Source organism: Euprymna scolopes, chromosome 3, assembly GCF_053919585.1.
Source record: "Euprymna scolopes isolate OS-2025 chromosome 3, ASM5391958v1, whole genome shotgun sequence".
In the NCBI taxonomy this organism is placed as follows: Eukaryota; Metazoa; Mollusca; class Cephalopoda; order Sepiida; family Sepiolidae; genus Euprymna; species Euprymna scolopes.
The window spans coordinates 26441584-26467602 of record NC_136484.1 but is presented as its reverse complement, the minus strand read 5'-3'; positions in this window follow the sequence as shown (position 1 = coordinate 26467602).

The following is a 26019-nucleotide window of genomic DNA, read 5'->3' as shown; positions in this document are numbered from 1 at the left end:
ATATATATATATATATATATATATATATATATATATATATATGTAACTTGAGTTTCTTCAGCTACAATCAAAACCGAAACCAAAACTTATGAAGAATTCTTGATAAAGTTATAAAAACAAAAAATAGATTACTAAGGTGCCATCAGCTAAAATCGAAACTGAAACCAAGACTTATGAAGAATTCTTGATAATATTATTTTTAAAATATAGATTATTGGAGTGCCATTAGCTATAATCGAAACCAAAACCAAAATTATGAAGGATTCTTCGTAAAATTATTTATAAAAAAAATTAAATGACTTGAGTGCCATCAGCTATAATCGAAATCGAAACCAAAACTTATGAAGTATTCATGGTAAAATTATTTATTACAAGAAATGAAAGTATATAACAATTAAACGACCCGGATGTAAGCTTAACACAGAAAATAATACACGCTATCGTATTAATATATAGATGTTATACACCCATCTCACCCTCCTCTCAAAATCAATCATAGAATCCATAAAAAGTTATTAGTAATCTGCACAACCGAAGTCCTCTTTTATGACTATAAAAAAACATTTGCAAAGAAAGACATCTCTTCTCTCTCCTGTCCCTGTCCACTGGACACTCCAGCATAGACGATCTTCACTGGAAGATAACTGCTGACTGACCTATGACAACCAAAAAACTCTCAGCTCTCCCCTTTTCTCAATATTCAACTTTGTATCGCTGAAATAAACCTTTCGTTTTTTGTTTTTTTTCATTTCGTGTTGCAATTCCGACTGCTAGTTAATTAAGAGAAATGCAATCTTGCATCTATTAATTAGCATAAAAAAAACCAAAAAAAAAAAACCCAGCAATTATTTAATTGAAATTCATTATTGAGATGAATATTATTTATTAATTTTATTTATTGCGGACTATTATGCTCATCTTTTCTTAGTTGTTTCACAACGTTTCGGCCAACTATTTCTCTGGCCTTCGTCAGGTGGTAACCGCAAGGGATAAGAACTCTGAATCTCCTGACTGCATTTTGTGCAATTACTGCCTTCCATAGTTGTTGTCGTCTCACCACGTTTTGGCCAAGTAAGCCTCTGGCCGGCTTTGGGTAGGATTGAAACCGCTATCTTCAGACAATTCTCACCTGGAACCATAGAGATTCAACATCTCTATCAACTGTGCCATAGGCCCCGAAGGCTTACTTGGCCAAAACGTGGTGAGACAACAACTACAGAAGGCAGTAATTGCAGTGAATGCAGTCAGGAGATTTAGAGTTCCTATCCGTTGCGGTAACCACCTGACGAAGGCCGGTTCAGTTGGCTGAAACATCGTGAAACAACTAAGAAAAGATGAGGATAATAGTCCGCAATAAATAAAATAAAAAAAAAACAGCTGTATAACATATATATATACTGACCTCCACCTATCTTCTAATCAAAAAAGGTCATGAACCAGCCCCATGTTTTAGCCGCACATAATAGTTGTGAAGAATCAATAGTACTGGAATCATGCTGAGTTTGTTTGCCACTTAAATTCCAAAGAAACCTGAACGGTCGTTGTCAGCCTTCCTTTGGTCAACAACAGTAACGCTGTCTTGATTAATAATAACTAGGGATAGGACAACAGAATATTCTTTTCATTGTTTTGACTCTGGAGTATATACACAACACAGTTAGACACCGTTAAAATCAACCGAGAACCACATCACTCTCTATAAAAAAAACATTTAAGATACTGTTATGGTATTAAATGGTAATAAAACGAAAGGAACACAGGACTTTTAGAAACAAACATGTATTCACATATATTACAGGCAAGGCGGGTTGAGCAATACCATTCCTCAATTGTTGGGCGACCTGCTTGGCCGCGTATCAATCTCTGACTGCCGGGCACCGGTACTCTATTTTTTTTCTTTTTTTTTTTACACAGTGGTCACCACTTATCAAGGTCCAGAAGCCACTCAAGGATAAGGGTCAAAGGGTCATTGCAAGTACATTATGTTAGTGTGGAGATTTGATGAAGTGTTTACTTAAGGGAGCGGTTCATTAGGAATTTGTTAACGTTGGACTTGAACACATCCAAGTTGTAGTCAGGTGGGAAGCAGGCAGACGGAACAGAGTTCCACAGGCGTGCAGTTCTAAGAAAGAAGCTTTGTTCATGGAATCCACGTTTTGATTTAGGCACAGATAAAGAGTGGGGGAAATTTTTCACAGTGGATTCAGCTAGACGGGTGTCGTTACCAAAATTTACGTTACCAGAGGAAGTGACGTCATGAGATAGTCCATTAATTCCATGGAGGGGCGTCTCGAACAGATATGGACGGATATATACTTGAGAGTCAAAACAATGAAAAGAATATTCGGTACTTATGCAGTTTAGGAAAGATATAAAAAAACGAAAATAAAGAAAAATCCCTATTATGAACATGCCCGTTTTCATAAATGAAAAATCTCTTAATTTGATCAAGCATTCTTTTTTTTACAGAGGAAAATAAAATTTTAGTCAGATACCTCGCAACGTAGACATCCTAGCAAAATTAGTTACAAAGAGGGGAAGGAGCACAAGGGGAAATAACTCCATCTTGAAGTGTGCAAAAACACACAGTTTTGAATAATCTTAGGTATTCCTTTTTTCTGTCTATTTTCGATTTTTCAAAATTTCCAGAAAGAAAAAAAGGAATATCTAAAATTATTCAAAATTATGCGTTTTGGCAAACTTCAAGAATTGGATGGAGTTATCACCCCTGGCGCCCCCCTCTTCGTAGCTAAATTTGCCAAGATGTCTGCGCTGCGAGAAATCTAACTAAAATGTTATTTTCCTCTGTAAGAAAAAAAAAAAAGAAAAAAAAACCTACTTGATGAAATTTTTCGTTGACAAATGTGTATTTCCGTGGTGTAAATTATTTGACAGACAAAAATTTATAAAAATTATTTATGTTTATATAAAACACATTATTAAACCCTAAGGCTAAAATAAAACCCGAAAAAAATGTAATTTTTATTATTTTTTTCAACATTTTTTATTAGACTAAATGTACGACAATCGAGGCTGCCATCTTGTTTTGAAATTTTGGCCTTTCTAAGGCTTGCCAGGTTGGCCTATTTGAGGTCAAATTTGTCCTTTTTACGCTCTTGCAGGGAACCATGATTTTGACTGCTGTTTTTTTTTGGGGGGGGGGTCTTTTTCTAAATGTGCACTTCACGTGCGTAAATTATTGTTAAGACATTGGTGGCCATTTTGTTTTTCATATTGCTATTCTTTTTTCCCAAATTATTATGTTTTTTTTTTTTTTTAAATAAAACATGAGACACCAAAAATCATAGTCCAATGAAAATATTTCCCCAAACATAATAATTTGGAAAAAAAGAATGGCAATATGAAAAAAAATGGGCATCAATGTCTTAACAATAATTTACGCAATTGAAGAGCACATTTAGAAAAAGACCCCCCCCCCCAAAAAAAAAAGCGGGGGCCAAAATTATGGTTTCAAGAGCATAAAAAAAAGCCAAACTTGGCCTCAAAAAAGCCAATCTGGCACGCCTTAGAAAGGCCAAATTTTCAAAACAAGATAACAGCCTCGATTGTTGCACATTTAGTCTCATAAAAAATGTTGAAAAAATAGTAAAAATTAAATTTTTTCGGGTTTTATTTCAGTCTTAGGGTCTAATAATGTGTTTTATATAAAAATAAATAATTTTTATAAATTTTTGTCTGTCAAATAATTTACGCCGCTGAAATACACATTTACCTTTTCGTTTATCATACCATAATGGGTGCGTACATAATAGAACTTTTTGTCATCTTCGTTTTTTAATATCTTTGCTCAACTACATAAGCACCAAATATTCTGTTGTCCTAGCCCTAGTAATAACAAAAGGTCCTTGAACTTACTCCAGCCAATGCTAACTTTCGCAATCACACCAGTACCAACTTATCTTTGCGTTCTAATTATTATCAAAACTTTTGGACAGCCATATATATTTTCTCCACATCTGAGTTCTTATCCGTTTCCATTGTCTTACAATTTAAAAGTAAAGTTTTAATCGGAAACATAATTTAACAGCATACATACTAGTGTACCTATTTGACCCGGTTTGGGGAGTATTACCGTTGATATTGTCATATTTTTAAAAGCCTTATTGAACATGTCAATTTTGATGTCATCTTTACGATTTCATTGTTTTATCATTTATAAACAAACACACGCGTCAAAAGTATAAAACACGCACACATCTACTGTAGATGTTTAAATTGTAAAAGACAAAAGGTCATTTCACTCAAAGGCTATTGATAAATTTATGGAAACACTTTGAATGAGAAATAAAATAATATTTGAACTTTGATCAAGAAATTTATCTGCATTTATTGTTTTAATAAACTTTAAATTAAACATTAATTTTTCTGATTTTTAAATAGTAATCAAGCAGGACAATCTGTTCTTGAATATTCAAAGAAATTACAATTTTAGTTCAATCGTACTATAGAGATTGTAGGATTATTTCACTCGTTTTTTGTTTCATATTCACCTAAATATTTAAGTAATTATTTATTTATTTATTTATTTTTTAATAATCTTGAAATAAAATTATAATTTAGTTTTCTTTTGTCTTTTCTTTTATTTCTCCCTCTCAATTACCTTCCCTTATTCATTCTTAATGTTATCTCTTACGTGGAAACAGCTTTTTTCTCATTACTTTTGCATAAATGAAGAAGAACGTCGTATGGAATGAATAAAGCTTTTTTCACATAGAAAAAGATTTTCTAGCAACCTTTATACCATTCACACACACACACACACACACACACACACACACACACACACACACACACACACACACACACACACACACACACAATATTAAACAGATTAATGAGAGTATAAAGTGTGTCTTGGGATTACTTTCTACAGCCTGATAACTCTTGCTTCCCTTATTTTGTCCTTTACTCCTCACTTTCTGCAAGCGATATTTTTTGTGTTGAAATCTAGCCACCTCACACTTATTGTTGGCTAATTTTTGACCTAGAAGTTATATATTTAGCTCCTTATCTTAAGTGGTTTCATGTCCTGTCTGGGGCGATTTCCATTAAAACAAGTGAAGCATGCATGGTCCCCCGTGAGTGCACAGTGAACGAGGTATAAAAAAATTGCCTAAGTTCAGCATTTGCCCCCCCCAGCTCCACCCATTTAGCCCCAAAAGTCCCCAGGGGACGTCAAATCCTAGTGAAAATGAACAAACATTTAACATATGTAAATTTGAGTTCTGCACCATGCAAATAAAAGAAATGACTAAGTCTATAATTTGCCCCATCCCCATTTAGCCCAAAAAAGTCCCCAAGGCCTTAATATATTTAAATTTGAGTTCAGTACCATGCAAGACTGCTAAATAGAGATACACAGAAAATTTTGGACAAATATGGTAAAATAGTCCCAAAAATGGAGTGTTTTTATTAACCATAAAAGAGCCCCTAGAGCACACCCAAAGTACAGATAAACAAAATTATATAGAAATCAGTTAGTTAGAACTCTTTTAGAAAGTTTTATAAAAATCTAAGGCATCAATTTTATTTTAATAAGCACAAAAGTGTCAATTTTAGCCATTTTAACTCGAAAGGCACTCCTAGGTGGGGGGGGGCAACCGAAGTTTTTCCAGAAAATCTGTTCTATTATTTTTTTTACTCATATCATATTTAATGTTTGTGCAAAATTTCAAAAAAAAAAAATCCAGGGTGTAGTTATTGAGAAAAGTGTGGACAGACGACCGGACGAACGGAGAAGGGTGAATTTACAGGTCCACCCTCCTTTTGCCGGGGGACTAGAAATTGTAATGTAAAATCAGGATAAAAATAATTATGCCCCATTGAGGTTTCTCATGCTTAACCCCTTTTTTTTTATTATTATAATATATTATTAATTTATGCTGGCAACACAAAAGACTTTTCACAGTTGTGTTTCCAGAGTACAAATAATACCCACATATCCTCATCTATTTTCCCAGGACTTTCCGTAGAATATACATAACAAATCATCTCTTGCACTTTTTTGTTTTAAACTCAAAATTATGCTCTATTTTCCATTTTCGCTCATAACGTAATCGTTTCTAGATTCTTTATTTACCTTAATATATACGGCATAATAACATTGACACACCGGCTTACATTATATCACCAAAGTTAAGCAGCATTAAGCCTGGTCAATACTAAATGAATGACTATTTGGGAATACCATATGTTATATGTGCTCTCTGCTTATCCCAGCATTGTTTACAGTCGTCTTAAACTTCTCCTTTCCACTAATTAGGCAGTGTTGACTCAGGAGAGATGAAGTTTGGGATTGCGCAACCCATGCTTTATGATTACATGTGCAGGTACTTTTACAAAGGGTATCCATTGTCTCCCAAGACAAAACGGAGGCCATTAATCATTAGCCATAAATTACTTAAAAAAAGAGGAAGGCTGCATAGTTACTGTGTTAGCCTCACGCATGTAAAAGAAATTTAAAAATTGATCAGTCTGGTGCTGCATGAGACAGCAGGTCAATTATCATACAAACATGGGAGTCCATGTCTTATACTTAAACGCTTTTTACCTTATGAATACTGTTTAGACTAATTTTTTTTTGCAAAATACATCACAAATCATATAAAATAGTACCTCCCTTCCAATGTTTAATCAATTCTTTTTACATTGAATTGCTATTTATTTCCAATTTTAGTTTGCATTTATTAAAGATTTTACTTATCATTTAAATCAAGAGCTGGTTATTATTTGAAATACATCTCTCTCTTCTCTAAATCAAAGTAAAAATAAAAATCATCACCTCTACGTAAGTACGTCGCTGTTAAGATGGTTTCTGGTATTTACAAAACAATATGAATGTGCATTTTTATTTGCAAATTTAATAATTAAAAAACACTATAATTAACACTTATAGATAGCTAGAAAAATTGAGTACAAAAATTTGTATGGTCCTATCTTTGTCACGATACTCGAGGTAATCGGGGTTTCGTGACTACCATATGGAGGTTTTGACCGTTCTAACCCTCCTTCATGCCCCACGTTGTGTCAGCATAGTTTCACAAAAGAAGGCTTGAGGTGATGCGGCCTAGAAGACTGTTCAGTTCTTGTAGTTGGGGTTACCAAACAGATTTAGCAATTCCAAAGGAAAAGTAGAAAACAGCCGGTCGACAACAATAACAAGATTTATTTGTTTTATGGGGTTTAAAGATATAAGCAGGAGTTTCTTGGGGTCTTCTATTTTCCTGTCAATAATTTGTTCAAATTATAAGAAAAAAGTATTCAAGCCTAACACACGAGCGTCTAGGTTCCTATGGTAATTTACTTACCTTCTCGTACTATACCATGCCATGTCATGCTAACGATTCAGAATTTTTGTTTTGTTTGAATTCAAATATTTTTTTATATTTTTTATATTTTATTTGCTCAGCCGTTTTCATTAAATTTCTACTTATTTTCTATTTTAATTTTAATTTATTTAAGATTTTAATTATTATTCAAATTAAAAATAGTTGTACAGACACTCTCGTTTACTCACTAAATAAATAAATAAATAAATATTCATCGCCTCTAAGTAAGTAGAGGGTGGCCCACTTAAAAGTAGCCTCCCCAAAAAAATGTAGTAGAGAGGAAGAACATTCTTTTATCGTTTAAATTACCCGTAGCATTAAAATAAAATACGCATCTAGTGCGCTTGAAAGCCAAATCACAATGTAATATTAGGAAAATAAACAAATATTTTACTTGTTTGAAATTTATCACAAATGTATTTCAGAGGTATACTCCATCTTCAGTGTGTTGTTTTGTTTTTTTTTCCCCCCCCTGTTGTAAATGTGGAGAAAAAAGTCTGTTTGTAAAGAGCTGCGTGTTGTTTCTAGCGGTTGTATTTTGAAATATTTGAACTATGCATAGGCAACGCAAGAATAAAGTCGAGGATGAGAGTTTATATAGAAACGTTGATTTAATTTGAATAAAATAAAATATGCATCAAGTGTGCTTGAAAGCCAAATCACAACGTAATATTAGGAAAATAAACAAATATTTTACTTGTTTGAAATTTATCACAAATATATTTCAGAGGTACACCCGCTAGAAACAACATGCGGCTCTTTACAAACAGACTTCTTTCTCCAAATTTACAACATTGCAAGGAAGAAGAAAAGGAAAAAGAAAAGAAACAAAACAACACACTGAAGATGGAGTATACCTCTGAAATATATTTGTGATAAATTTCAAACAAGTAAAATATTTGTTTATTTTCCTAATATTACGTCGTGATTTGGCTTTCAAGTGCACTTAATGCATATTTTATTTTATTCAAATTAAAGCAACGTTTCTATATGAACTCTCATCCTTTACATTACCTATAGCAGTGTTTAAATTACCTGTAATGTTATAAAAGATGCTGAAAGTGTTCCCCGTTGACATCTATGCATTTCTGGGCACATTTAACAACGTCTGCAGATACTGCTTGTAGATTTTCTCTGGTGATTCTCCTGATAACATTGGTAATGTTCTCCTGTAGTTGGTCTAGATTATGAGGATTATTTGCATAAATTTTTTGTTTTAAAGTTCCCTAAAGATAAAAATCACATGGTGAATCATGTGGTAGCCATAACCCTTTGCTTATTGTCCTCTCTTCCGTAAACATGTCATGAACTCGTGTCAGTGATCTGTGAGACGTGTGGCACGTAGCGCCATCTTGTTGGAAAAAGAATTGCAGTTTGTCTTGTGGTGTCAGTTGGTCGTTAAGAGAAAGATTAATGAGGTCAGGTTACTTTTAAGTGGGTCGCTTAATCTGAAAAAATTGATAGAGAAAGATTAGAGAGATCGAGCTACTTTTAAGTGAGCCACCCTGTATGTAGTTGCGAGGATGCTTTTCTTAGTTAATATGAAGGTTTATTTTTTATTTATAAATTTAATGATTAAAGAGTACTATAATTAATACTAATATTAGGAGAGTAGAAAATTAATCTTGGATTTACTTTTGACAGCTCCATAACTCCTGCTTCCCTTATTTTGTCCTTTAGTCCTCACAATCCATGAACAATGTTTCTGATAAAGGGGAAAGAATTGCTATTTCCTGGGTTGGAATCTATCTGCTTAACACTTATCGTTGGCTAGTTTTTTACCTTAAAGTAGTATTTTTTGTATCTCATTACATCAAGTGGCTTCATGACTTGTCTAGAGCGATTTTCATAAAAAGACGGTATTATTAACTTCCCTCCAGTTCCCACTGCAGAAATGTGTGACACAAGGTTGGAAAATGGAAATTGAAAAGCCAGTGTACAATAGGATATACACTTCAGAAAATATCTGAATAGCCCTGTTAAGATTCCTCGGTAGGATTGCCTCAGGAGATTAGCAATAAACTAACCCTTTAGTATAAGGAAGTAAAGTTTGAAAGAGTGGACCTCTTCAATCTTCACAAAACTATACCGCAGTCCAACAGAAGCAAGGCTACCAGATTCAAATAGTCCAACACTGTTTGACTGATTGTCGAAGACATATCCTCGACGTATGACAGTTTTGAGAAAGCTGAGCAAAAATATTTATATGCTGTTCAGAGGTGGTAACATGAGTTTCTCTGGTTCTTCAATTTTAGCACTTTTCACTATTGTTATTATAATACTAGAAGGGAGACCCGACGTTGTCTGGGATTGAATGATGATCAACAAATGTTTCACACTCCCATATTTTTATCGTCATTGAAATCGATGAACTCTCCCATTTTTCAATCATATCGATTGATTGCCTGCTCTAATAGGGGACACATTATAGTGCACCTGAAGAAAGCTTCACATGCCTCTCACAGTGACTAACTTCACAATACATTGTAGCCTACATTACACTGAAGAGAACCTACTGTTGATTTTATAAAATTATTTTTTATATATAATGGCTTGAATTAAAGTTTAAAATGCAAAAGTCAAGTATCATGCTTCAATTGTGTTCTAAACAGAGACATTCATCTCGAACGCGTCCCTATCATATCAAAGAACTTACTTTCGATTTTATATGCCTGGCCTTACTGCTTGTGCGGTGATAATGGCTTGAATTTAAGTTTAAAATGAGAAAGTAAAGTATCATGGTGCAGTTATGCTTTAAACAGAAACATTCATTTCGAATGCGTCCCTGTCATATCAAAGAACCTACTGTTGATTTTATATGTCGAGCCTTTCGGCTTGTGTGGTGACAAAACATATCAAATATCCTTGTAATGTTAGACTGTGTAGGGTGTTAACTTTAGTCAAAATCGCCTGTCCTTCTCTCATTGGATTTTTTCGATCATAGATTACCGATACTTATCAAAAACATTCCAATACAAAACCTATCTAAGAACACTGTCAGGCATATCAAGTACCTTAGTGTGAAATTTCATTAAAATTGACCCAGTCGTTTTCGAGTCTATAGGGAAGGATCTCACACACATAGAGACACAGACAAAGTTTCTTTTATATAATAATAGAGATACCATTGAAGAAATATGCTTTCTTGTACAGCTAATTATGTTGTATTCTAGTCTAAAGCGAAGATTTAGTCAACAACATAATTTAACATCATTAACAAGAAATTTACTGTACCTATTTGGCCCAGTTATTTGGATATGATCATTAAGACCTTGCTAAAAGTCGTATTGAAAATGTCAACTTTGATGTAAGTATATCATATTTACTTAACGATTTCATTGTTTTGACATTTATGAACAATCACTTTGGTTAAAACTACGCAGAAAGATATAAATAAATACGTAAATATAATGTGAATGTTTGTAATTGTTTAGAGTGAAAGGTCATTTCGTTCAACAGCTATTGATAAATTTATCAAAACATTTCCTTCAAGAAATTAAATAAAACTTGGACTTTAATCGGGAATGAAATTCTGAATGACCTACTAATTTATTAAAATAAAATTTGATCACCTTTAACTGAAACAATGGCCCTTGTGTACTACTGCGTAGGAACTACTTTTTGGTTTTCAGTTTGGAGATTTCGAGAGCGTACATCAGGGGCAGATAAATGCAATTTCAGCACTGGGTCGAAAACCTCAATAAATGTCAAGAACAAATAATGTGTGTGTTTTTGTTACACATTTATTGTATTAAAATAATTAAGAAAATTATAATAACACGAAATAGAATTGTTTTCTTTTATAGGGATTTTTTTTCATATCAAAGTCCAAATTCTGAAATTTGAGGAAACTAAATTTTTATGAAAATTTTCAATTTTCGTAATGAATGAATGAACGTTGTCAACATAAAATTTTCAATATCCGTAACAAAGTAAAAATTCTTAAATTTAACATGAATTTAAAAATTTAAGTGACCAAGCGTATGAGTTTTTATTTACAAGGGATAGTGTTCTCTTATCAGTCAAAGAAAATTGTTAGTGTTCTAACAAAGTTTGTTTTCTTTTTGAAAGTTCTTGTTACACATTTATTGAATTAAAATTAATTTAAGAAAGTTATGGTAACACAAAATAGAGATTATTTTTTAACACAAAATAGAAATTTGTTTTTCGTGTCTGCCGTGACTGTTCAGAGAAATTTTATGGGAACTCTTAAATTGCATTTGTTTGCCCCTGATGTACACTCTCGAAATCTCCAAACTGAAAAAAAAAATGGTTCCTTTGCAGTAATGCACAAGTTTTTTTGTTTTTTTTTATTCAATCTTCACCCAAAACAAGGCAAGTGCCACTTTGAAGTAGGGGGCTAGTATTGGGGACAATTTGTGGGGGCATTATGAAGGGAGATCAGTAGAAAGATGTTTGTTCACATTACACTTGAACTTCTGCATATCAATACAGTTGGGAAAGCAGTATACCGGAAGGGAGTTCCAAAGACTTGCAGTTCTGGGGAAGAAACTATTGGAGTAAAAGGCTTTCTTACACCTAGGGATCTCTACTGTAAAGGGGTGGGACTTAGCTGTTTGTCAGGTCTGTCGGGGGTAGTCACGTCGCGGAGGTACAAGTGCTTGCAGTTCGTCAGAGCAGTCACCATTAAAGTATTTGTAGAACAGCCAGAAGAATGCAACATTTCGTTGATGGGAGAGAGGCTGAAGCTTAGATCACAGTTCAGGACCGACCAGGTTAGTGACTCTCTTTTGAACCCTGTTCAGGAGTGAGAGACAAGCAGCAGATGCACCAGCCCAAATGTGACAGCAATACTCCATACATGGGCGAATGGTTGCCTTATAGAGGTACAGGATACTTTCAGGTGTAAGTAATTTTCTGGCATGGTAGAGAGAGCCCACCTTCTTCGCAGCAGCCTTGGCAATTCTCACAATGTATATATTCCAGTTCATGTTCCCTGGAAGCGTTAGGCCGAGGAGTTAAAAGGAAGTACTTTCAGGCAGTGTATTCTTAGCCATTGCTATTGGTGGTAGAAAAGGTTTCTTGTAGTTATTGAAGGAAACAAGCTTAGTCTTGGAAGCATTGAATGCGACCATTCATTTTTGTCCCCATTCCACTGCAGATTTGAGATCATCCTCTAGTGATTCTCTCATTTCCTTAGATATGTGTTCATTTGTTTTCCCTTCATGCCTGTTATAGAGGGTGGTGTCATCGGCAAATATACCCATCTTCGAAACAATTTTATCAAGGAGGTCATTTATGAATATCAGGAACAATAAAGGTCCAAGGATAGACCCCTGGGGTACTCTCGCATTTATATCATATTGTTTAGATGTACGATAGTAAGTGCTGAAACAATCAATATACTATTTATCTTGATTTATTGTTTTAATATTGAAGTTAAAAATTGATTAAATTTTTTTTTTTAATATTAACCAATATGAAAATATGTTCTTGGACATTCAAGGAAATTACAATTTTGGTTCAGTTATACTATAGAGATTTTAGCGATATCTCTCTTATTGTTTTGGTATTTACTGGAATGTTTTTGTTTAAAGTAATACCCTTGGACCTGAAACAAAGTTATAAGTTAAAATTTTGTGAATAAAATTGAACTTTTATACTAAATGCTTACCAATTGCAGCCATGTTTAAAAATAATTTGTTAATTTGCAATTATTTTTTCGGTGGTTTATTATTTTTAAATTATCGACTGGTTGTTTTAATCTTTTCCTTTTAGTTTTAAAATTCTTTAAATTTTCTTAAAACTTGTTTTGCTTTTATTTCAAAATAACAGTACATTTTTTTGAAAATGTATGTGCATATAATGGCATAATCACACTAACACACCGCTTTCTGTGAAGTTAAGCATCGTTGAGCCTGGTCACTACTAAAATGGTGACTATTTGGGAGTTACAGATGCTGTGTGTGCTCTCTGCTTATCTCGGCATTGTTTCAAGTCGTCCTGGATTTCTGTTCACTGGAATCAAGCAATGCCAACTCAGGAAGTGAGGTTGGAGATTGTACCATCCTTGCTTCACAATTACATTGCAGGCACTATTACAAGGGGTGTCCATTGTCTCTCAAGACAGAACAGATGGCAGTTATTTTTATAATGGTATTTTAAACAGATTAAAAACAATGCTCAGTGAGCAGCCACCGAATATTTTACCCCGGAGAAATTTTTGGGGGGATGATTTTTTTAATTTTATGAAAATAAATCTTTTTTTCCATGTTTCTGAATTTTTGAGATGAGGATTGATAATGTGGATTATTCGAACTACTCTTCTCATTTTGAGTGTTACTTTCACAATGTTTCGGGCGATGTAACCTCCAATCTTCTTCAGGTATATCTTGTCGAACTTGGGAATCTTTCTGTCGGACCTGGGAATCTGCACAAAATTTTTAATGGAACTCTTTATTTAATTAACGGAGGTAACATGCTCTCATTCTTCTAGCCATGATATGATACTTACATATGGTTGCCATATATTCTTCTTCTTCTTCTTCTTCTTCTTCTTCTTCTTCTTCTTCTTCTTCTTCTTCTTCTTCTTCTTCTTCTTTTAGGGATGGTACAATGATTAAAATGATTATTTAAACGATTAATTTATTAATTGAATAGAAAATCACTGGCCTGTTGATTGTGTCATGCGTTCCTTAAAATTTTCATTATCGTTTTCTTTCCAGATCATATGGCGGAGCACTCCAAAAAACAACTATAGAATTGAATTTCACTGATTTTGAAGCTCAGAATTTAAAAAGTGAGAGTTGGGGAAAGAATGTCTAGGAAAAAATGAACTGTGAACAGTCATATACATGGTTAATGTCAGTGATAAGGAGGATGATATTTGGGAAATAGTTTTTTCTAGAAGTATATGTTATATTAGCTTTTGTTATGCGTTGACCTTCAAAGGTCATCTCAAAATGGAAGGCAGTACGCATTTAAAAATATATATAAATATATATAGATGAATAAGTACAAGAAAGAAAATTATTAAAATGTAAAATATGTATTTTCTTTTATAATTTTTTTTTTTGCATATATATTTTCAAACTATATACATATAATTGTAAAAAATATATTACCCCCCACCCCCAAAAAATAAATAAAAATATTTTTTTTTAATGAAAATAAAGCATCGAAAATTATAACAATTAGAAAAAAAATTATTTAATTTTTACAGGAAACTAGAAAAAAAAGCCCTAAAGTCCGTATTAATGAAATGGATAAAACTCGAAGAAAAATTAATTTCTCGAACTACCGATATTATCGTTGTTTATTTAATATTTTCACAGGCATCGAACTATCGATATTAGCATTTTTTATTTAACATTTTCACAGAAAAAAAATTATAATTACCAAAAATATTTCTACTTTTTTTTATACGGTTACATTTATAAAGTAATCTTTATATGTAAGATTCTAATATTTTCATTGCACCCATGGACGTATTATCATCAATGTAAGATAATTTTCATATAATCTTGGAAAATAAAGTAAAAATAATTATATCGAAAAACAGAAATATACAAAGATAATTAAATTAAAAAATGGTAAAAGGTATACGAACATTCCATGTTGGTAAGTACGGATGCACAGTTCTGAAAAGAAAACCCGTTGGCTTTGCCCACCTACCCCTCTATCCAACTACCCGATGTCCTTTTCAGATGCGCCTGTTTGTGTCAGTCAACTTTAAATTTCATGTAAACATTCCGATAAATTAAAACGTAAGCTTGTATATTTTGTTAAGTGTGTAATTTTTTCAATAATTTTATAAATTGTTTTCGGTAATCATGAAGAAAGAGAGAGCCTGTTTCCTCCGTTTGACTATAGGTGGCGTTACTGTCTGTCCACCCAGTTACGGAAGCACAAAATGTATATAATGGCACCCTTGAAATAAAAATAAATGTTGTTATATTTTAATCTTAAACATGTTTTTTTTGTTTTCTTTTTTTGCAAACATATTTAAGTTTTATTTTTTTTTCAAATATATTTACGTTTTTTTTTGTTTTTGCAAACATATTTAAGTTTTATTTTTTTCAAATATATTTACGTTTTTTTTTTTTTGTTTTTGCAAACATATTTAAGTTTTATTTTTCCAAACATTTACGTTTTGTTGCTGGTTTATTTTCAAAAATTTACGTTTTTTTTTTTTTTTTACTTTTTTTTTTTTTTGCAAGCATAAACTAAATGTTTTTGCTATATTTTTCTTTTAAACATATTTATAGGCACAACAGTTTTTCCGCGAGTATTTTTTACGCTCTCATAATAAAAAAAATCAACGTTTTTTCTTTTATCTTTTTATGGACCCCCCCTTTTTTTCTTAATTTTTCTGCACTTATTTTACCTTTTCCGCGAGTATTTATATATATATTTGAAAAAGGATATTGTAAAACCTGAATCTTACTTAAAACTACTATATAAAAAAAAAAAAAAAACAGCGCGGTACAATAAGTGCATAAGCAAGCTTTTCAAAAAGAAAAATATTTAAAAAATATTTAGTTTATGCCTGCAAAAAAAAACAAAAAAAAACACACAAAAAACCGTAAAAACAACAACAAAAAAAAAACGTAAATGTTTCAAAATAAACCAGCAACAAAACGTAAATGTTTGGAAAAATAAAACTTAAATATGTTTGCAAAAACAAAAAAAAAAACAAAAAAAAAAAACTAAACATGTTTGAAAAAACAAACAAACTTGAATATGTTTGCCAAAAAAAAACAACATGTTTAAAATTAAAATATAACAAAAACATTTATTTTTATTTCAAGGGTGCCATTATATACATTTTGTGCTTCCGTAACTGGGTGGACAGACAGTAACGCCACCTATAGTCAAACGGAGGAAACAGGCTCTCTCTTTCTTCACGATTACCTTGTTTTCTTTCTATTTTGAATTCTGTATAAATAATTATAAATAATGGTGTTAACTTTTTTTTTTTTCAATAAATAAATTGTCAGTATTATTAATGAATTAAATTAACATTTATGCAGTTTGTCTTTCAAGTTTAAATTCTATTAATAATTGTTTGAACTTTTTAAATGAATAACTTGTTATTGTTACTTAGTGCATTTAATTGACCTTTCAGCACTTAAAATGCACTTGTAGTTTTATTAAAAAATAATTTATCGACGCATTTAGAGTAGCCGACAAAGCAAAAAACGGGGTAAACCGAATGCAAGCTAGATAAGTTTTTTGTGCGTGTTCTAACTTACTTTTAAGTGTTTTTTTTTCTATTTAAAAATAAAGCTAGCGAAAAGCCAGCAGAGTTAGAATGAAATAAAAGGTTTTTTATATTCTATGATTATTAATAAATAAATATTAACATTTTCATTAAAATTGGTTGATTTCCTGAATTTTGATGAATATTTAATGAAAGGAGGGGGTCTGCGACTCAAAAAAAAAAAAAAAAAAAATCGCTCGATATATGAGAATAATTTTAAATAATGAAATTATGTTCTTTTTGCGCTTCCATACTTTTTTTTGAATTTTGCCGCTATGTTATTTTTGACACGATAAACAAACTTTGTTGCTACTGCTGCCAAATCTTTCGATAATTATTACATTTTTTAGCAGAATTTAAGTACATTTATTGTATTAATTCATTATCTTAAGACTTTAACTTAATATTTCACTTGGAAATGATTCAAGAAAATTATATTTCTCTTAGAAAAATGTAAAGACGATCTTTGTCATAATGAATTTTTACGTGAAATGTACGGTTTTTCAGATTTGAGATAAAATTATTCCATGTATTTTTTATTTCACACGCTATTTTTTCTTTGAGAAATTAGATTTAAGCTGTAATCTTTTAAACATAATCAAAAATTAACCGAAATTTAAAAAAAAATATTATGATTAGCCGGCATTCAAAACCATGTCCCCTACCCAGTCAGTCAGTCATTTTGCACGTACCTAATGATAAGTGTATGAAAAATGTAAATATAAATAATTCCGAAGCGATAAATAATATATCAAGCAGATACTTAAATTTGGAGATATAATATTTGATTCTGTAACAAAGAATACAAATAGACAAGTATGTGTCGACCTAATATATATTTTTTGTATTTATTATAATGATTGTGCTAATGCTTTTTATTGACATAGAATGCAATACAGAAGATTTTTGAAAAAATAATATTATTCGTTCTACAAAGAAATCTGATTGTTTATTTCGTAGCGATTACATGATGTAACCTCCGACCTTCTTTAAGTGGATCTTGACGAACTCACAATTCTTTTTTGTTAAACTCAGGAATCTACATAGAATTTTGAACCGACTCTTTTATTTAATCCATTAAGGGAGCATGTTCTCGTTCCATGAGCCCTAACTGGGTAGAGACGGAACGAGAGTATGGTAATCCTTGGATTAAATAAAGAGTTCCATTCAAAATACGTTGCAGATTCCTGAGTTTGGCAGAAAGATTCCCGAGTTTGATAAGATGTTTTTGTAAGAAGCAGAAATCTAAGAATAAATGTACGAGGGGCGCGCAATAAGTAATGCCCCTGACCCATTTCCCATAGCAGTAGAGTAACGAAACTTGGCACAGTTATTAGTCTTTCTCTAAATAGGAACCACCCAGTTATGCATTTCTCTCATCGTTTGATGCAGCTCTGGAGACCGTTTTTGTAGAACACCCCAGGTTGGTTCTCCAACCACAACGTGACTTCAGAAATCAAGGCTGCGTCATCTGGGAAACGCTTTCCTTTCAAAAACAACTTCATGGCTGGGAAGAGGTGAAAGTCAGAGGGTGCAAGGTCAGGAGAGTAGGGAGGATGGGGAAGGATTTCATAACCACACGCCCATGCTTCTGATCTGGCGACATGCGAGTTGTGGACCGGAGCGTTGTCCTGCAGGAGGAGGGTACCTTTGCTGATCTTGCCCCGCCTCTTGATTTTGATAGCTTCCCTTAATTTCCTCAAAAGTGAAGCATAATAGGCTCCTGTAATTGTGGTACCCTTTGCCAGGAAATCTGTCATCACTACTCCGTCCTGGTCCCAGAAGACTGTGAGCATGATCTTGCCAGCGGAGGGCTGCATCCTTGCCTTCTTTGGAGGTGGTGAGTCCAAGTGCTTCCACTGTATTGACTAGGCTTTGGTCTCTGAATCATAGTGATGAACCCAGGTTTCATCCTGTATAATCAGTCTTTTGAAAAACTTTGACTTATCTTCTTGGCACATCTCCAAATTCATACTCGAGCACTCGACGCGTTCTTCTGGAATGGTGTGAGCAACCTGGGAATCCATCTGGCAGACACCTTATGCATATGCAAATGCTCATGAATGATAGTTTCCACAGACCCTGTACTAATCTTGACATCTTGGGCTATTTGGCGAATAGTAATGCGCCGATCTTCCAAAATGGCAGCCTCAACTTGACGGCCAGATGCCTCATCAATGGCAGAAGGGGGGCGACCAGGTCTGGGAGCTGTTTCCACAGACTTCCGGCCATGTTTGAATTCACGATGCCAGCGTTTTACAAGGTCATATGATGGGACATTATCACCATAAGTTTCTTTCATTTCATTAAAAGTCTTCTGTGGTGTGTGTCCTTTCAAATACAAAAACCGGATCACTGTTCGACATTCAACAAGCTCCATTTCACACCTGACTCAGTTCAAATACCTGTAAAACAGAAACCACAATTAGTTCAGAGCTGTAATTTGCCACATAACCCGCAGAGAAATAAATCATTGCACATGCAAAATTTCAGCTAGATCAGACAACTGGAAGTGGGTCAGGGGCATTACTTATTGCACACCCCTCGTAATATGTCGTAAGTGTGTAACTAAGTAAATGTTAGCTGATTATCTTATTTAAAGAAATAATATATATTCATAGGGTCTATGAAAATATAGCGCCTGAAATTTTTTTTAAAAATCAAAAATTGAAAACATCAACATCTAAATTGTATGAGGTGAAACTTAGCGGACATCAAATACGTTTGTTTAAACTTAATGTAATTAGGCAAAGTGTATATCAAGCAACCAAAATTACAGAATAGAAATCCCATAATCATGGAATGTAGTGGTGGTGTGCTATGGTAATAGCCTATCCTCTATATGGATAATTGATCAAGTGGCTATGGGTGGCATGTTAGTAGATATTTTATAGAAAGAAAATATTGTTGCTACCTTGAATTTGGAAGGCGTTTTTGGGAGAAGCAGAAATCTCAGAATAAATGTAATAATTTTTGTAATAATTCAAAATGTAAAAAATTTTGTAAAACATGCTGTAGGTTTTGGTGTTGAGTGGAAAAAATTTACATAGAAAGCATTCGATTATTTTCCTCTAATTGCGGAATTTAGAGAGGAAAATCGAGATTACTTTATTATATATAAGAAAATACAAAGCAAGATAATATTTATTTAATTAATTGGAATTTTCATTGAGATAAATAATTTGTATTATTTATCCATTTATTTATTGCGGACTATTATTCTCATCTTTTTAGGTGTTGTTTCACAACGTTTCAGCCAACTATTCCCTCATGAAACAACAGCTAAAAGAGAGGATAATAGCCTGCAATAAATAAATGGATAAATAACCCAAATTACTCATCTCAATGGACCTGACAATGAAAAATTAGATAACAAATAAATGTTGATTTATAAGACCAAAAAATTACACCTTGATCGTCCTTTAGGGCCTGTGGCTCAGTGGATAGAGACTTTGAATCTCTATGGTTTTAGGTGAGCATTGTCTGAAGATAGTGGTTTCAATCCTACCCAAAGCCGGCCAGAAGTTTAGTTGGCCCAAACCTAGTAAGACGACAACTATGGAAGGCAGTAATTGCTGAGGATACAGTTAGGAGATTCAGTGTTCCTATCCCATCACGGTTAACCCCCTGACGAAGACCAGACGAATAGTCAGCCGAAACGCTGTGAAACTACTAGAAGATGAGGATAATAGTCCGCAATAAATAAATGAATGAATAAATAAAATGAATAAATAAGATAATATTTGTTTCATCCGAAATCTCATTTTTAAAAGAATATTGGATTCAATATATTGATTGATGCTTTTTAATCAATATTTAATTAGAGGCTTTTAAACTTACCCAACATTTTTAGAAGTGAGACAAAAGAAGTATTTTAGCAAATAAAGGAAAACATTAGTTTCTCTTTATATATGACTGACTGTTTAAAAATATTATTAACACAGAAACATATTTTATTGCTGTATTACATAATCTACTAAAGAATGTGAATACATTAAATCAAAAAATAACATCCGCGTGCGCGTGTGTGTGTTTAGATGCAGGCATTGAATTTCTATAATTGGCTATGTCCATCAGTCTCACTTAATCTTGCCCTTAACTTTGCATTTAACCATGACCTTGAAAATCAAGGAGATCGATTAAGCTGCTGCCACTTGGTGTGTTTTTTGTTGTTGTTTTTTTTTCTTTTTTTTTTAGTTATGAATTTAGAAAATGTAAAGTTATTTTGTATTATTTGGACTACTGTTCTCATCGTCAGCGTTATTTTCACAACATTTCAGTCAATGTAATCTCCAACCTTCTTCAGGTGAATCTTGATGAACTCGGCAATCTTTCTGTCAAACTTAGGAATCTACACAGAATTTTGAACGAAATCCTTTATTTAATCCATGGGAGTAGCATACCACGTTCCCTCTCTATCTAGTTATGGCTGACGGAATGAGAGCATGCTACCCCAATGGTTAAATAAAAGGTTTGGTTCGAAATTCCATGCAGATTACCGAGTTCGACAGAAAAATTCCTGAGTTTGACAAAAAGATTCCCGAGTTTGACAAGATGCACCTGAAAATTGCCTCAACTGAAACACTAAAGATGAGAACAGTAGTTCGAGGAATCCAAATAATACAAATAACGAATCCTCATCTCAAAAATTCAGAAACGTAGTTATTTTAATTAAAAAATTTTTTTTTTTGTTGTTTTCATCAAAATAAATAAAAACTAAAATAAGATTTGTTTTCATAAGAAAATCATAAAATAACATCCGCGTGTGTATGTGTGTATGTGTGTGTGTGTGAGAGTGAGTGTGTGTGTATGTGTTTAGATATTTAATTTAAAAAAAAAATTGTTGTTGTTTTAATCAAAATAAATAGAAACTAAAATAAAATTTGTTTTCATAAGAAAACAACAACAAAAAAGAAAAAAATAAACAATTAAAATATTTTATTAATTTTAGAAGTTAAAATTTTTATCCTTTTTACAAACAATTTCACTAATAAAATAGACAGACTCCATATTTCAGATGATTCTTTTGGTGGATGTAAAAAAAAAATACAGGGTAATTAATTTTCCATTTTTTAAAACAAATTACTTTCACTTTAATTTCCCTTCCCTAAATATGAAGTGTTTTGTCCACAAGGAACCGTAGCGTACTGAATGAAGTACTAAGTAAAACAGTTCTTTTTTCTGGAGGTTGATGGCTCAATCCTCAGTATGGGCGATACAACCGATATCAAGTAACAAGTCTATAAACCAAAAATTGACAGAGGATTTTGGTAGTAAGCGTTTCTCAGACAGACAGACAGACAGACAGACAAACAGATATTATCACTTATCTATCTATCTATCTATCTATCTATCTATCTATTTCTACTATCATATAAAAGTCACTTTGTGTGTGTGTGTGTGTGTGTGTGTGTGTGTGTGTGTGTGTGTGTGTGTGTGTGTGTGTGTGTGTGTGTGTGTGTGAGTTCCTTCTGTATAGGTTCCGAAACGGCTGAGCCTATCTTTTGCAAATTTCACACAAAGGTAATTTATATGTCTGGCAGTGTTCTTAGATATGTTTTTACAGAAATTCATCGAATTGCATCGAATATGAAAAACTTGATCTTAAAAATAGTCTTTCTCTCTTAAAGAAAAAAAAAGAATTTTTACAGGGGAATATTTTACATTACACCAGCAAGGGAAATAATAAAATTTCAGAAAATCATTTCTCCTTAAAAAAAACAACAGATTTATTGTCATCTAGAGATATAGCTCAATGGTAGAGCATTCGACCACAGATTGACTGATCCTCTGTTCAAGCCCGGGTGTATCTCACCATTTTATTTTAATTTTTTCTTATTAATGAGTTCAATTTACAATAAAAGAAGAAGTATCATTTAAAATCGCTGCAAATCATTTCTTCGTTGGCATATTTTAAAACTAAACATTAATCAGAAGTGACTTTTTCAAGCCATTCATCATCTAGCCCAAATATCAGCTGACGTGATATTGTAAACAAACATGGACAGTATTTGATGAACGACATTATCATTATTATTCTTTAATTTTTTTATTTTTTTATTTTTTTGTGAATTAGTCCACTGGGCAAATTATTCCTCCTAATATACATTAATCAATAGAGGATTGATTCTATAATGATGCATACCTAATCCGCATAAATAAAAATATCATGTTTAAGCATATTGTAGAACTGCTAGTATATATATATATATATATATATATATATATATATATATATATATATATATATATATATATATATATATTAGCAAAGATACACATGCTTTGTGCAGGACTCTGCTGTACACTCGGGTACTTACTTTGCAGGCACATTTGCAGTAAGTGGATGTTGTAAGAGTCGCACCAAATATGACCTTAACCTTTGACCTTGACGTTGAAAAATGGTGTGCACCATCCCTAGGTCGGAGACCATCATTATGTCAGGTTTGGTCATGATCGATTCAGTGGTGTGATCTCTAGGAGAGCATATATATATATATATATATATATATATATATATATATATATATATATATATATATATATATATAAGCTATGACCTTGACCTTTACCTTGGAAAGTGGTGTGCATCATCCCTAGGTGTGGGACTATCATTTTGTCAGGTTTTATCATGATCGGTTCAATGGTGTAGGCTGTGAGAGAGTTGTACAAACACACACACACACACACACACACACACACACGAACGCTACTACATTATATATATATATATATATGTGTGTGTGTGTGTGTGTGTGTGTGTGTGTGTGTGTGTGTGTGTGAGCAAACAGTTAATAAGATATGTTAAAAACCACTTTGAAATGAGTTAAAAACATATTTAATCTGAAAAGGAAACACTAGATAAATGGATAGTCTTTAATCCGCGGAGTTTCGAAGAAATACTCTCCTTCTCATCAGAGGGTAGGAATTAGCAAAATGCGGGATCGGATTTTGTATGCAGAAGTATTTGATGAAACAACAAGTAAGTCAAAGATCTTACTTGAAAACAAAATAAGCTAAGCAGAGGGAATATGGTAAAGAAAAAGGTGATTACACATGAATAGATAGTCTGGTGGAAGATAAAAAATCCAGTGACAGTAAAATCCAAATTCATATAGTAAAATTTAAGTAAATATACATACAAGATATGAAAGTGTGGGTAGATTGATATATTAGATAGATAGGAAAGTTTAAAGAATAAAACAGAAAATGCAGATAAAAAACCGGCCATGCAACGAAGAGATAAAGAATAAAATAAAGGATTATTAAATTATAAAGTATTAAGAAGTATGTCGAAAAACGAAAAAGTTAAAGAAAAAATATTTTATATCTATATAAAAGGTAAAGGTAATAACTATGTAATTTCAAAATTGCCATAATTAAATTTGGACTTATGTTTACAGAAAGAGATCAGTTCATTTTTAGAATTTATTATATTGTTACTTTGAGGGGAAGTAATTATAGTTATAGCTTCGGTTGTACAGAGGCGACATGACTTAGAGCCTGGAGTATAAGACTTAACTTTTTTTATAATAGTCCATTTGATTGAGAAGGGAGTATTGTTAGAGTTAAGTTTTTTAATTAAAGTGGTTAGAGAAGTTCCTTGGGGTTATTATTAGAATTATGGTTGTTAAAAGAAGAAATGTGGTTTTTCTTAATTAATGTTGAATATATATATATATATATATATATATATATATATATATATATATATATATATATATATATATATATATATATATATATATATATGCAGGGTGTCCAAAAAGCCACTGAAGAGTTTTGAACTTAAATAGATTCTTTATTTTTGATGATATCTTTCTGTAATTTTAACATAATCTAAGACATTGGGAAATTAAAATAAATGCAAAATTCAAACAATCTTTATTTATGGAAAATAATGTCTTTTAAATTTTGCCCAGTTTCAGCTTCGCATATTATCTCTTGCTATGGCAATGTCAAATGGCCACCACTTTCCTCAGACTTGACTAGCCACGACTTATCTCAAAGAAAGAGTCTATGTTAATAAATCCCAAACCCTGCATGCATTGAAGTAAAACATCATGAACGAAATGAGGGAGTTACATCGCAATCATATATATATATATATATATATATATATATATATATATATATATATATATATATATATAGATTGATGGATAGATTTCCTTGAATTATGGATACATTATTATCATACTTGTAAATAAATAGGAGGACATTTGTTTATACATTTCAGAGTTTTTGATTCAGAAACCTGCAATACTTAATTTCATATGTAGCAAGGTAATTCTAAGAGATTAATGATAGCAACCATATATTAACAGAATCTGTGCCTAAATCTAAATGTATTCCATGAACAAAGCTTCTTTCTTAGAACTGCACGCTTGTGGAATTCTCTTCCGATTGCCTACTTTCCAGCTGACTACAATCTGATTGTCTTCAAGTCCAATGCAAACAAGTTCTTGATGAACCGCCTCCCTAAGTAAGCTAATTCACAAAATTCGTACTACTTATGTTTACTAAACTATAATCACATTGACTAATGTATACCCATTAACCATTATCCTTGAGTGGCCTCCAGGTCTTGATACGTTGTGATTCCTGTATAAAAAAGTAAACCAAACGATTTTATCGCAACATCATTTGAAGAAACAACCTAAATCTTCATTTAAAATGCAAAAAAACAACAACAACAATAACAAAAAAAATGATTTATTTCAATATCCAGTATGTAAAATTTGACATGACCAATAATCCTTGTAGCGTGTTCTTTTCTGTTAAATGAAAATTATTAAATTTCATAAGCATTATCTTCATTTATAACCAACCCTTTTTATCTTAACGATTCTACATCTACTAACCCAAACCGTCTCATCTATTCTTTCAACAAAACTTCCTGTTCTGTACGTATCTCTCTATACTGTCCAGGTTGAACCTTCCTCTGAAGTCACCAGATGTAAGTCTGTTTCTCATATCACACCCATTGTCTCATTCTTATATTATTTCAATGCATATCCTCAACCCACACTGGCCATGATGAATACATTAGTTTGTCCTAGATAATTTATACAAAAGGAGTTGATGCTATAACTATTTAATTACACATTTATTTATATTTATATATTACTAGCTGTCCCGATCCGGCGTTGCCCAGACGTATTTACAAAGTGATTTTCTTTTTGCAGTGTAGGAGGTGCGTTCAGTAAGTTTCCATACTTTTTATTTTTTGTATGGGTGCTTTTATTGATATTACACACATGAAACTCTAGACTCCTTGAAAGTAATCTCCTCCAGCTGCAATGCACTTGTTGTACTGTTCCAACAACTTCTGGAAGGCACCATGGAAGTCCTCTTGTGTTGGCGTATCAATGACCCTTGTCACAGCCTTTTTTCAGCTCCTCAATTGTCTCATAACACCAGCCTCTAAAATTTTCCTTGAGCTTA